We start from the raw sequence: 12,780 nt of genomic DNA, 5'->3' as shown, positions 1-12,780 counted from the left end.
GCGCCCGGCTCCAGCCCGTGCCATGCGGAGCAGGTCAGTGGCATGCCATCCAGGCGTGCCATCCAGCGCACGGCTCCAGCCCGTGCCATGCAGCCAACGCCCACGGCACCCACGTGGGCCATGCCGAACCAACACTTAGCCATGCAGCCAACGCCCAAGCCAACCACATGGGCCATGCCGAACCAACACTTAGCCATGGACCAACCAACCAACATGCAACCACTTAACCCACCTTGGGTCCGTGCATGTCACACCATGGTTTAGTCCATGGCTCCCTTTTAATTGTTTTACTTATTTAGTCCTTTGATTATTTGTTATTTACTTTGAAGGGACCATTTTAGGGTTTCCAAGTTGTAACCTATAAATAGGACCCCTAGTCATTTCATTTCCATCTTTTGGCAAAAACTCTTAGAGAGAGAACATTGTGGAGAGATCATCTTTCGGTGCAAGTGCACTTGGGCAATTTGGGTGCAATCCGTGAATCCCAAATTGAATTATCATTTTATGTAGTTTAATCATTCCTTGTGCAATACGTGAATCAAGGCTTGATTGTTCAATCGTTCTTGGTGTTATTTAGTTTATCTAAGAGCAATAGATTTCTATATATTGTTCTTGGAGTTCCACATTTGTTCTTGAAGTTCTTCATTATTTTTGGTCTCTCAATCCGTGTGAATCCACATTTCGACTATAACAAGTGTTAGTCAACTTTCCATAAGTTGCCCTAACCCTTTTGGTTGTCATAGCCGAATTGCATCACTTGGTAGGTCAAATCCCATTCGGCCAACTATTGCCTTATTGGGACTAGCCTAGCCGCCACCCAACATTCCTTTTGCATCCCTCATAATTAGGAAACTTTCCTAATTCCCATACTACCCTATTTCGGCAACCCTAGCTATCATCTACCATACCCTACTTGGGAACCCTAGTCGCCACCTCACTTACCATTTTGAGACAAACCCTAGCCGCCACACATACACTCCATGGTGAGCTAACCCTAGCCGCCAACTACCTTCCTAATTTGGCCAAACCAAGCTGCCCATTTCCGTACCCTTTTGGGCACCCCTAGCCGCACACTTCCGTACCCACTTGGATAAACCCTAGCCACCATTATCCCTTACCATTTCGGGAAACCCTATTATACCTCATAGCCGTGCATCACCCATCACCCTACCCTACACTTACATCATCCAACCCTAATATCATTCATCATTTCTAGCCGCATTACACATTTTCATATTGACACATTGGTCATCTTGACCTACATTGGACGTGGACCAAGCAAGAGAAGGACTTGGACTCGGTCACCTCAAGGTTGCTATTGGCTTGGCAAGGCAAGTGTTTAGGGACTAGACCGGGGTCCCTAACATTTATGGTGCTTTCATTGAGAGGTATCTTGTTTGGTGATTTTTGAGAAGTGCTCACTTCTCCACGAGGTAAACGACGCGTTAACCCAAACTTTGTGAATTTGTTGGGGGAGACCCTCGTTGGATCCCATTATTTGTTGTTTGTGAATTGTTGAACATTGGAGTTTGGGGGTTGAGGTAGAGGACGGAGTAGAGTTCTTGAAGGGATCGACCACCCTTGAAGGTGGAGGATCCAAGGTCGGACAAGAGCTTGTGCAAGAGGGGTTGTCCATCTTTTTTAGGTGGCCAACTCAAGGTTGGACTAAAGAGCCCTTCCTATCACCTTTGAAGAGTACAAGTGCTGTCCGAAACTTCCTCAACCAGAATTTTCAGTTGCAAGATCAGTTTGCAAGTGTTCAAAGAAGCTAGTTTACAAGCAACATGGCTACAAGTCGTCAAGAGACCGAGACGATGGCGGGTTCCAATCGGGAACGTATAGAGAGACTTGAAGAACACAACACAAGAGTATTAGACATTTTGAGTGATGTCAATACTACCATGGCCGAGCTTAGAATGGCCATGAATGCCACCACCCGTGATAGTGAGGAACATCGAAGGGCCACGGAGGCCTTGAGAAGGGAGACTCACGAGAACATCGAAAGAATCGAGAGGAGGATTGTGGAAGGCCAAGCTTCCCGACAAGAGGTGGATGGACAAAGGCATGATGCCTTTGTGGAAGGAGTGGAGACAAGCATATCCGGATCCGTGCGTGAGCCTAGACATGAGCCCCCAAGGGCCGGGTATAGAAGAGGGGGAAGAGTGGAAAATGACCACATAGCCGTAGAGAGATGGGTTCGAAATGATGCCCACCACTCAAGGAGCCCGAGTATAGTAAGGGAAACTCAAGACGTGAGATATGAGGTCCCAAGACATGAAGAACAAAATGAGGCCGAGTATGACTTAGGCCATGGAGGGCGTAATGGACATGATGATCATGGCCATAGGAGACGTCACAACCGTGAAAGAGAAAGGGGCCATAGAGATGAAAGACATGAAGAAGACCACTACGACCATAGAGTTGGAAACCGGGCACATGACCGGGGACCAAGGAGACCAAAGGTGGATTTCCCCAAGTTCAATGGGGGGGATCCATATGAGTGGTTGGACAAAGTGGACCACTATTTCCGTGTCTATGAAGTACCAAGGGATGAGAGGGTGTCGACAGCATGTTTCCATCTTGAAGGGAGAGCAAGCAAGTGGTGGCGTTGGTTACGCGACCAATATGATCAAGAAAGGAGACGCCTTGGATGGACGGCCTTTGAAAGAGAGTTTTTAATGCAATTTGGGCCATCACCAATTGTCAATCACCATGGACAATTGGCCAAGTTAAGACAAGAGGGAAAGGTGCACCATTACATAGATGAGTTTCGGCAACTCCAAACTATGGTGAGGGGTTGGACCGAAGAAGCCTTGATTGGAACTTTTGTAGACGGTTTGAAGCCTTGGCTTGCCAAGGAAATAAAATTGAAGCAACCCACAAGATTGCAAGAGGTAATGCGAATGGCCGAAGTGTTGGAAGAAAGCACCCATATGGAGAAACGCCATTCCAAGGAAGTGGGGAGCAAATTTTCTAAACCTTTGCAAACCAAAACTCCTTGGAAAGGAAAAGAAGTGGAAGGGGGTAGTTCCAAACCAAAGCCTTATGAAATTAAAAAGTTGTCAAGGGAGGAAGTCCAAGAAAGAATCAAAAAAGGCCTTTGTTTCAAATGTGGTGAGAAATGGAGCAAGGAACATGCATGCAGATCGGGTAAAGCTTATTTGATGATTGAAGAAGGGGAGGATGAAGAGTCCTCACAAGAAGAATCCGAGCAAGAAGAGAATGAAACCAAGGAGGAAGAAGAAGAAGCCGAGCTATCACTCAATGCTATGTCCGGAATCCAAAGACCCACTTCCATGAGAGTCATGGCATGGATTGGGAAATTTGAAGTCACCTTGTTGGTGGATAGTGGCTCAACGCATAACTTCATCAACGCCAACATAGTCACCAAAGTTGGGTTGAAACCAAGCACCATTGAGCCTTTTGATGTTAAAGTGGCTAATGGGGACAAGTTGAGGTGTGAGGGCCTTGTGAAAGAGGTTAAGATGAATGTTCAAGGAGTTAGAATCGTGGCGGACTTGCACATTTTGTCACTAGTGGGACTTGATGTAGTTTTGGGTAATGCATGGCTCAAAGGCATTGGCAAAGTTGTTAATGACTATGAGAAGATGACTATGGAATTTCGGATTGGGTCCAAAAAGAAGTTATGGACAGCTTTGACCTCCAAGGAGGTGAGGTCTTGTGAGGCCTTGATGTTTGAAAAATTATGTAAAGGTGGAGCTAGTTGCTTTGCCATTATTCTAGCAAAGCAAGAGACACTTTTGAAGATTGAGAAAAATGAAGACGGGAGCAAGAGGGATGACATGTCATTGCTGCCCGTGGAGGTCCAAGAAGTTTTGAAGGACCACAAGGGAGTTCTAGAGGTGCCAACTACCTTGCCACCTTCTAGAGTCTTTGATCACTCCATTGCCTTGGAGAATGAGGGCAAACCGGTGAATGTTCCCCCATACCGGTATGCTTATTTCCAAAAAGAAGAGATAGAAAGGCAAGTGGAAGAAATGTTGAAAGGAGGCTTGATAAGGCCTAGCAATAGTCCTTTTTCCTCACCGGTCTTATTGGTAAGGAAGAAGGATGGTACTTGGAGATTTTGCACGGATTATAGGGCTTTGAACGAGGCCACCATCAAGGATAGGTTCCCCATACCTACCGTTGATGAGATGTTAGATGAGTTGCACGGGGCTAGCATCTTTTCTAAACTTGACTTGAGGGCGGGTTACCACCAAATCCGTATGAAAGAAAGAGATGTGCACAAGACGGCCTTTAGAACGCATAATGGGCACTATGAATACCTTGTGATGCCGTTTGGATTGTGTAATGCACCTTCCACATTCCAAGCCGCCATGAATACCATTTTCAAGCCCTTATTGAGGAAGTTTGTTTTGGTTTTCTTTGATGATATCTTGGTATACTCCAAGAACATTGAAGACCACAAGTCCCAATTGAAGATAGTGATGAAGATTCTTGAGGAGCATCATTTTTTCATCAAAGCATCCAAATGTGCTTTCATGGAAAAGGAGCTCGAGTATTTGGGGCATTTCATTTCGGGTGAAGGGGTCAAGGTGGACCAAAGGAAGATAGAAGCCATGGTTGATTGGCCATTACCCAATGATGTCTCGGCCTTGAGAGGATTTTTGGGACTAACCGGCTACTATAGGCGGTTTGTGAAGAACTATGGGCTTATTGCTAAGCCACTCACTTCCTTGTTGAAGAAGGATAATTTTGCATGGAACCAAGGGGCAAGGAATGCTTTTGAGGAATTGAAGAGAGCCATGACCACTACTCCCGTATTAGCCCTACCTAATTTTGAGAAGGTCTTTGAGGTTTACACCGATGCAAGTGGGGATGGAATAGGGGCTGTTTTGGTCCAAGAGAAGAGGCCAATAGCTTTTATCTCCAAAGCCCTTGGACCTATGAAGAAAGCGTGGAGCACTTATGCAAGAGAGATGCTTGCGGTTGTTCATGCCGTGAAGGTATGGAGGCCATATTTATTGGGGAGGAAGTTCACTATAGTCACGGACCAACAAGCATTGAGACACTTGTTGCAACAAAAAATAGTAACCCCGGAACAACAAAAGTTTCTTGTCAAGTTGTTGGGATTTGAGTATGACATTGTATACCAACCCGGAAAAGAGAACAAAGTTGCGGATGCACTTAGTAGAAAAGAAGGGAGCTCAACATTATGGCAAGTATATGAAGAGAATGATGATAGTTTGATGGCCTTGAGTGGGGCCGAATGGAGGATATGGGACAAGATCCGTGAGGCAACCAAGCTTGATGCGAGGGCCATTGAGATTGTAGAGCTTTTAGAAGCTCAAGGTGATGGGGTAATCGGCTTCAAGTTGAAAGATGACCTAATCTACTACAAGAACTATGTGTATGTCCCTAATGTACCGAATTTGAGAAGGGAGGTTCTTGATCACTTCCACAATAGTAAAGAGGGAGGTCACTCCGGGTGGTTGAGAACTTACATAAGAATTAAGCATTTTTTCTATTGGGAAGGATTGAAGAAAGCCGTGAAGACACTTGTGGCGGAGTGTGATGTATGCCAAAAGTCTAAGTATGAGACAAGGCCACCAGCCGGTTTGTTGCAACCCTTGCCTATTCCAAACTTAATTTGGGAGGATTTGAGTATGGATTTCATCGAAGGGTTACCTAGTAGTGGCGGGTTTGAGGTAATTTTTGTGGTGGTTGATAGGCTAAGCAAGTATAGCCATTTTATTTCTCTTACCCACCCATATTCGGCCAAGAGTGTGGCCAAAGCCTTTATTGATCATGTGGTGAAGCTCCATGGGTTTCCCAAGAGTATTATCTCGGATAGAGATAGGGTCTTCATGAGTTCCTTTTGGAAGGAATTATTTGAGCTACAAGGTAGCAAGTTGAAGGCAAGTTCATCTTACCACCCACAAACCGATGGGCAAACGGAGGTTGTCAATAGAACACTTGAGCAATATTTAAGGTGTTTTTGCCATGAGGAACAAAAAAGGTGGGGTGAGTACTTGTCTTGGGCCGAATACTGGTACAATACTTCTTTCCACGCATCCATCCAAAGAAGTCCTTTTGAGGTTGTTTATGGGAGAGCACCACCTATGTTGGTTAATTATGAAAAGGGCACGGCCAAGAATGAAGAAGTCGAAAAGGAGTTGGTAACTAGGGATGAGATCCTAGTGAAGGTGAAGAAGGAGCTTGCCAAGGCTCAACAAAGAATGAGGAAGTATTACGATGAGGGTAGAAGAATGGTTTCCTTTGAAGTAGGGGACTATGTGTATTTGAAGCTTCAACCCTTTGGCCAAAGAACATTGAGGAAAAAGCTTAATTTGAAGTTGGCCAAAAAGTACTATGGGCCTTTCAAGGTACTTGAGAGGTTGGGAGAGGTAGCTTATAGATTGGAGCTTCCTCCAAGTTCCAAACTTCATCCGGTATTCCATGTAACCGTGTTAAAAAAGAGAATTGGGGACCCGAGCCTCATTGTGGATGAGCTACCTAGGTTTGATGATGAAGGCCGAATGCTTTTACAACCAAAGGAAGCTCTCAACTATAGGGTGGTTTCAAGAGGGACCATGAGAAAAAGTGTGTGGCAAGTCTTGATAAGGTGGGGTAAAGCTCCAAAGGAAGAAGCTACTTGGGAGGACTACGATGACATAAGGGCAAGGTTTCCTCAATTTATCCTTGAGGGCAAGGATATACTTAAAGAGAGGGGGATTGTTAGACCCCCACGTCGAGTGGCCTCAAGGGGAGCAGCACAAACCCTAACCATGGTGGGTACTAGCACCGTGGTTAACCCACAACCATGCCTTCACAGCATGCGGGCTAGCGAGGCTAGCAAACACACGGCAGCGCGCGCAGCACAAGCCAGCGCGCACAAGCACGCAGCACAGGCCAGCGCGCGCAGGCGCGCAGCACAGGCCCGCGCGCACATGCGCGCAGCACCAGGCGCCCCAGCGGGCCGCACGCCCAGGCACTTCGCAGTGCGCAGGCCCGTGCGCACACCAGTGGGCCGCAGGGCCCTGCACACGCCCATGCGCCACACAGACCAGCCAGTCCGCGCGCGCGCGCACACGACCAGGCTGACCATGCCGCACACCCGCACAGCCTTGGGTCCTCCTGCCGCCCATGCCAGCACGCCCACGCCCATCCTGCAGCACACCAGCGAGGCTAGTGGCACGCCCCATGGCGTGCCATCCAGCGCACGGCTCCAGCCCGTGCCATGCGGAGCAGGTCAGTGGCATGCCATCCAGGCGTGCCATCCAGCGCACGGCTCCAGCCCGTGCCATGCAGCCAACGCCCACGGCACCCCCGTGGGCCATGCCGAACCAACATTTAGCCATGCAGCCAACGCCCAAGCCAACCACATGGGCCATGCCGAACCAACACTTAGCCATGGACCAACCAACCAACATGCAACCACTTAACCCACCTTGGGTCCGTGCATGTCACACCATGGTTTAGTCCATGGCTCCCTTTTAATTGTTTTACTTATTTAGTCCTTTGATTATTTGTTATTTACTTTGAAGGGACCATTTTAGGGTTTCCAAGTTGTAACCTATAAATAGGACCCCTAGTCATTTCATTTCCATCTTTTGGCAAAAACTCTTAGAGAGAGAACATTGTGGAGAGATCATCTTTCGGTGCAAGTGCACTTGGGCAATTTGGGTGCAATCCGTGAATCCCAAATTGAATTATCATTTTATGTAGTTTAATCATTCCTTGTGCAATACGTGAATCAAGGCTTGATTGTTCAATCGTTCTTGGTGTTATTTAGTTTATCTAAGAGCAATAGATTTCTATATATTGTTCTTGGAGTTCCACATTTGTTCTTGAAGTTCTTCATTATTTTTGGTCTCTCAATCCGTGTGAATCCACATTTCGACTATAACAAGTGTTAGTCAACTTTCCATAAGTTGCCCTAACCCTTTTGGTTGTCATAGCCGAATTGCATCACTTGGTAGGTCAACTCCCATTCGGCCAACTATTGCCTTATTGGGACTAGCCTAGCCGCCACCCCACATTCCTTTTGCATCCCTCATAATTAGGAAACCTTCCTAATTCCCATACTACCCTATTTCGGCAACCCTAGCTATCATCTACCATACCCTACTCGGGAACCCTAGTCGCCACCTCACTTACCATTTTGAGATAAACCCTAGCCGCCACACATACACTCCATGGTGAGCTAACCCTAGCCGCCAACTACCTTCCTAATTTGGCCAAACCAAGCTGCCCATTTCCGTACCCTTTTGGGCACCCCTAGCCGCACACTTCCGTACCCACTTGGATAAACCCTAGCCACCATTATCCCTTACCATTTCGGGAAACCCTATTATACCTCATAGCCGTGCATCACCCATCACCCTACCCTACACTTACATCATCCAACCCTAATATCATTCATCATTTCTAGCCGCAATACACATTTTCATATTGACACATTGGTCATCTTGACCTACATTGGACGTGGACCAAGCAAGAGAAGGACTTGGACTCGGTCACCTCAAGGTTGCTATTGGCTTGGCAAGGCAAGTGTTTAGGGACTAGACCGGGGTCCCTAACAGGCTCATTGTGCTTGCCCACATAACTTCTGTCCTTTTTTGTTTATAGTTCTCAGGCCGGGCCAGAATTTCGAGCCTACTTTGCTAGCCCACAAGCTTATGCCCATTTTCTCTCTTTTTTGTTTATATTGAAATGGACTAGGCCAAGCCTTTCGGCCCACTATGATGGCCCACACTTACTAACTTCATCATGCCGGCCTGTGAGAATTGATCAAACTCCAGGCCCAATCCTACATCCCAATCACTTAAACCCAATTTTATGGCTCAAGAAAACCCTACCTGCTTTATGCCCCACGACCCGGTTTCTCTTCTTCTCCCCTCACCCTATTCGCACCATCACTCACTTGGCTTTCCAGCCACTATGCCAGCGCAACCAGGTGTCGGTGAGTCGGTGAGAAGGTTTCCAACCTCCTTTCGCCGATGGTGACAACCTTCTCTCCATTTGTTTTTATCTTCTTATATATTTAGCCACCGCTACTGTGCGGCAACTCCACTCGTCCCGCAAGGAGGCATCGGTGATGTGACTATGCCTCCTCCCACCACCGTCAACTCTAATATCTTTGACTCTTTCATATGAGAAATAGTAAATTTGAGTGCAACCCTAAATATGGATGAGACTTACGAACTGGACTCATGCATGTCATTTGACGATTTGACGTTCGCTCACGAAAAAGGAAAAAATAAATCATAATCCACCCACAAGACCTAAACAAACTCGCAAGGAACTTGTAAATACTACTACACGACCTTTTTGGATGATATGAAATATCTGTCTCGAGCGTATTCCTCGTGAACAGTAATAAACAATGATTTTCTTGTCCTAATATAGTTCGTGTGTATTGTGTCTGCTTTGTCATTCTATTATGTTCTTTTGTGTCCGTTTAAGTGAGAGTTTTTAATCTTTTGTTGCAAGTGACAAGGTGTGCAGCTTTAGTCTTTTTTTTTTTCGGTTCCTCTTTCAATCTTTTTCGGTGTTGTGTCAGGGATGGGGATGAAATTGCATTAGTCGGTTTTTACTTTTTCGCATCTTTATCCGTTGAGTGTTAGGATGTTTTGGGTTTATTATTTTTGTCTTTTATGTTTTGACGATTGTGTCAGTACAAAATTTATGATTAAAGTGTTATGTTAATCTATCATACAAAATTTATGATCAAGAAGTTTTTAATTTTATTGACTGTAATGTTATTGGGGTTTCTGATGCATTGACACTATCATTTTAATTATGGAGAAGGAAATTGCTGGTCTCTATATGTTGGTATGCTTTTGTGTCAGTACACTATTTTCATGCTTTTTCTCTATATGCTGGTCTCTCTATGCTTTTTCTCTTCTGAAGGTTGCATCGGTGCATGCATATAGGCAATTGTGCCTGTTTACAACTTTAAATTTAAAAAAAGTAAAAAAAGAAAAAACCGTGCTCGCCACGGAAGAAGAAAAAAAAATCACAAAAAACAATTAAAAAATCACAGAAAACATTAAAAAAATTGTAAAAAAAATCAATCAAAATCTAAAAAACTGATAAAAAATCACAAAAACCATTAAAAAAATATTCTTAATTAGTGGGTATAAAAAAGCTTCATCATTACTGAAAAAAATAAAATAAAATCCATGCATGTCTTCTGCCCCCTCATGGTCCTGTTATTACATTTTCCTATAAAGTAAAATAAAATACATGTTAGAGAGACTTTTAAGAAGAATACAACTAAGTGGATAAAAAAATTGTGCCTGTTGCTGAAAAAAAAAAAAAAAAAAAACATATGCATGCATGGTTTCACGAGTGTTTTTCCAAATCTAGTTTGAGATTTTTTCTTTTCTCATGTTTGGCTTGGTTGGTTTTGCAGTGGTCTGATGGGTGATAGGTCGCCTGAGAGGAGAGGGGACATTGCACTTTAAAAGATAATATGTTGTGTTCATCTTTAGGAGAGTTCAGAAATCTGAAGTGTTTTCATCTTGTGTTCTTTGTTTTCTTCTGCATATTTTTCCTCATTACAGGTGGTTTTCTAGAAAACATTTTTTGTGTTTTTTACTTCTCATCTATTCTCTTCTCTTCAATTTTTTTTTACTGGTTTTTAATGTTTACTGCTGGTTTTTACAGGTGATTTGTTTTCAACTGCTTTCCTAGTTCTCTAAGGTGTTCTTGGCTGGGGATTTCCAAAGCTGGAACTTTCTAGTGTTTGATCATTGTGAGTGCATGGTTAGTTAGTGTAATATTTTCTGATGGTTGTTTAGTGTAGTATTTTTTGACTTCCTGTTTTTTTTTTTTTTGGTTCTTTGGTTAAGGCAGTGCTTAGTATTTTCCGTGGGTTATTTTTGGTGGTTTGTTTTCCGGTCTTGTTGGTTGAGGGTTTTCAGAACTGGACGTTTCTGGTTCTTATCTTTGTAAGTGTATGATGTTATTTATTTTAAGTGTATGGTGTTACATAATTTATTTTTTCAATTTTATTTATTTATTGTTATTCTATTTTATACCATTTATGGGGCAACACTTTCATTAATGAAAATGGTACATGTGTTATTCTATTTATTCATTAATAGTGCATGTGTATTGTGTGGTTTGATGGTGACCTAAAAATCTTAACTTTCTACATAGGGCTGGATATATAATTGTTACACGAACCTTTCATAAAATGGTGCATGTGCAAGTGTTGCCCCATACTATTTATTTATTGCTATTCTATTTATTATTATTATTCTATTGTTATTCTATTAATGAAAATGCACCTGAAAGCCCTATCTATAAAAGAGGATATGTAATAACCTTATTTACATCAGATAATATATTGGTGAGAAATCAAACGAAAATTACTACAGAAAAAAAAAAGAAACATTGGAGCACACTTAACAGATAACTGGTTTAGTTCAAACCCGACACAATGTACAATATATAGAGAGATCTAACAAAAATTGTGAAAACAGAATTTTTTAAAATTCTTGTTTTTATTAAAAAAAATAGAAATCCTGTTTTATCTAGAAAAGATAAAAATAAAACAGAATTTAGGAAACTCATTGTAAAAAAAAGGGTACATATTGTAGCACAGATTAATAATTTCTTGCCTTTTATTTCAGATTCTTATAGATTTGTCAAATATAATATTATTTTGCTGCAATCAATCTAATTTTTGGAACATGCTTTATATATTTTGGGTGTTTGTGTCAGTGGGCATTCTATATATAAAATTGTGAAATTGGTCAAACAAAAGGAAGACAGTTAAATGTAACATTCAGATCAGATACAAAGCAATGTGGGGTCTGGTTGGCTATGTAAGGACTTGGAGAAGCAGAAAATGTGAGGCAAACTAGATGCAATTATCCCATTTTCTTAAAGTTATAAATCCAATCATAAAACCCTAATAACACAAACCCAATCACAAAACCCTAATAACACAAACACAATCACAAAAATCTTAAATTCAGAATTCAAAAACCCTAATAAAACCAATACATTATACCATCTACCAGATTTGAGATTTTAAAGTAATTTTAATAACACAAATCCAATCACAAAACCCTGATAACACAAACACAATCACAAAAATCTTAAATTTCGGACTAAAAAATCTTAATAAAACAAATACATTATACTATATACCAGATTTGAGATTTCAAAGTAATTTTAAAACCACAAAAACAACTTGCCGCGAGGAATCAAAGACAGAAAGAGTGAGGTGAGGTCGAGGGTCTGTGTGTGGTAGCACTGGTAGGTTGCGGCTAGGTTATGTGCGATGGAGAGTGGGGCTGTGGGACAAGAGAGCGAGAGAGAGGAAGAAGGGAGTGAAATGGGAAAGGGGTGTGCGGCTCCCGGGGCGGGGGAGGAGAAAAAGATAGGGTTTTTACCTATTTGTGGCAACACGATAGCGTTTAGGGAGAGGGGCTGGGTTCCCTTTTGGCACACGGGCTGGGTCTGATTGAGCTAAATTATTGCATATTTTATACATTTAGAACCAATATATTTTATTTATTTAATTACATTATTATTGGTTTTAGATGAAAAAATGGTTAAGATGAATAAATTTGAGTTGTGATTTAAATTGGTTAATAGCATGATTTATGCTTAATTTTATAACTTGTGATTTAATTGGACGATGTTTATTCACATGCACAACATATGTTTGATATTCTATTATTCTTATTTTATTTGTAATTTCAAATTCAAAGGACTTTCAAGTGGGCAAGACGTTGGAACAGCCTAAGAACTTTCAACGAGTATAGAACTCTTCAAATAAGGATAATGATAAGG

This window comes from Juglans regia, unplaced genomic scaffold (assembly GCF_001411555.2).
Source record: "Juglans regia cultivar Chandler unplaced genomic scaffold, Walnut 2.0 Scaffold_4, whole genome shotgun sequence".
NCBI classification, from domain to species: Eukaryota; Viridiplantae; Streptophyta; class Magnoliopsida; order Fagales; family Juglandaceae; genus Juglans; species Juglans regia.
This window is presented reverse-complemented; position numbering follows the sequence as displayed.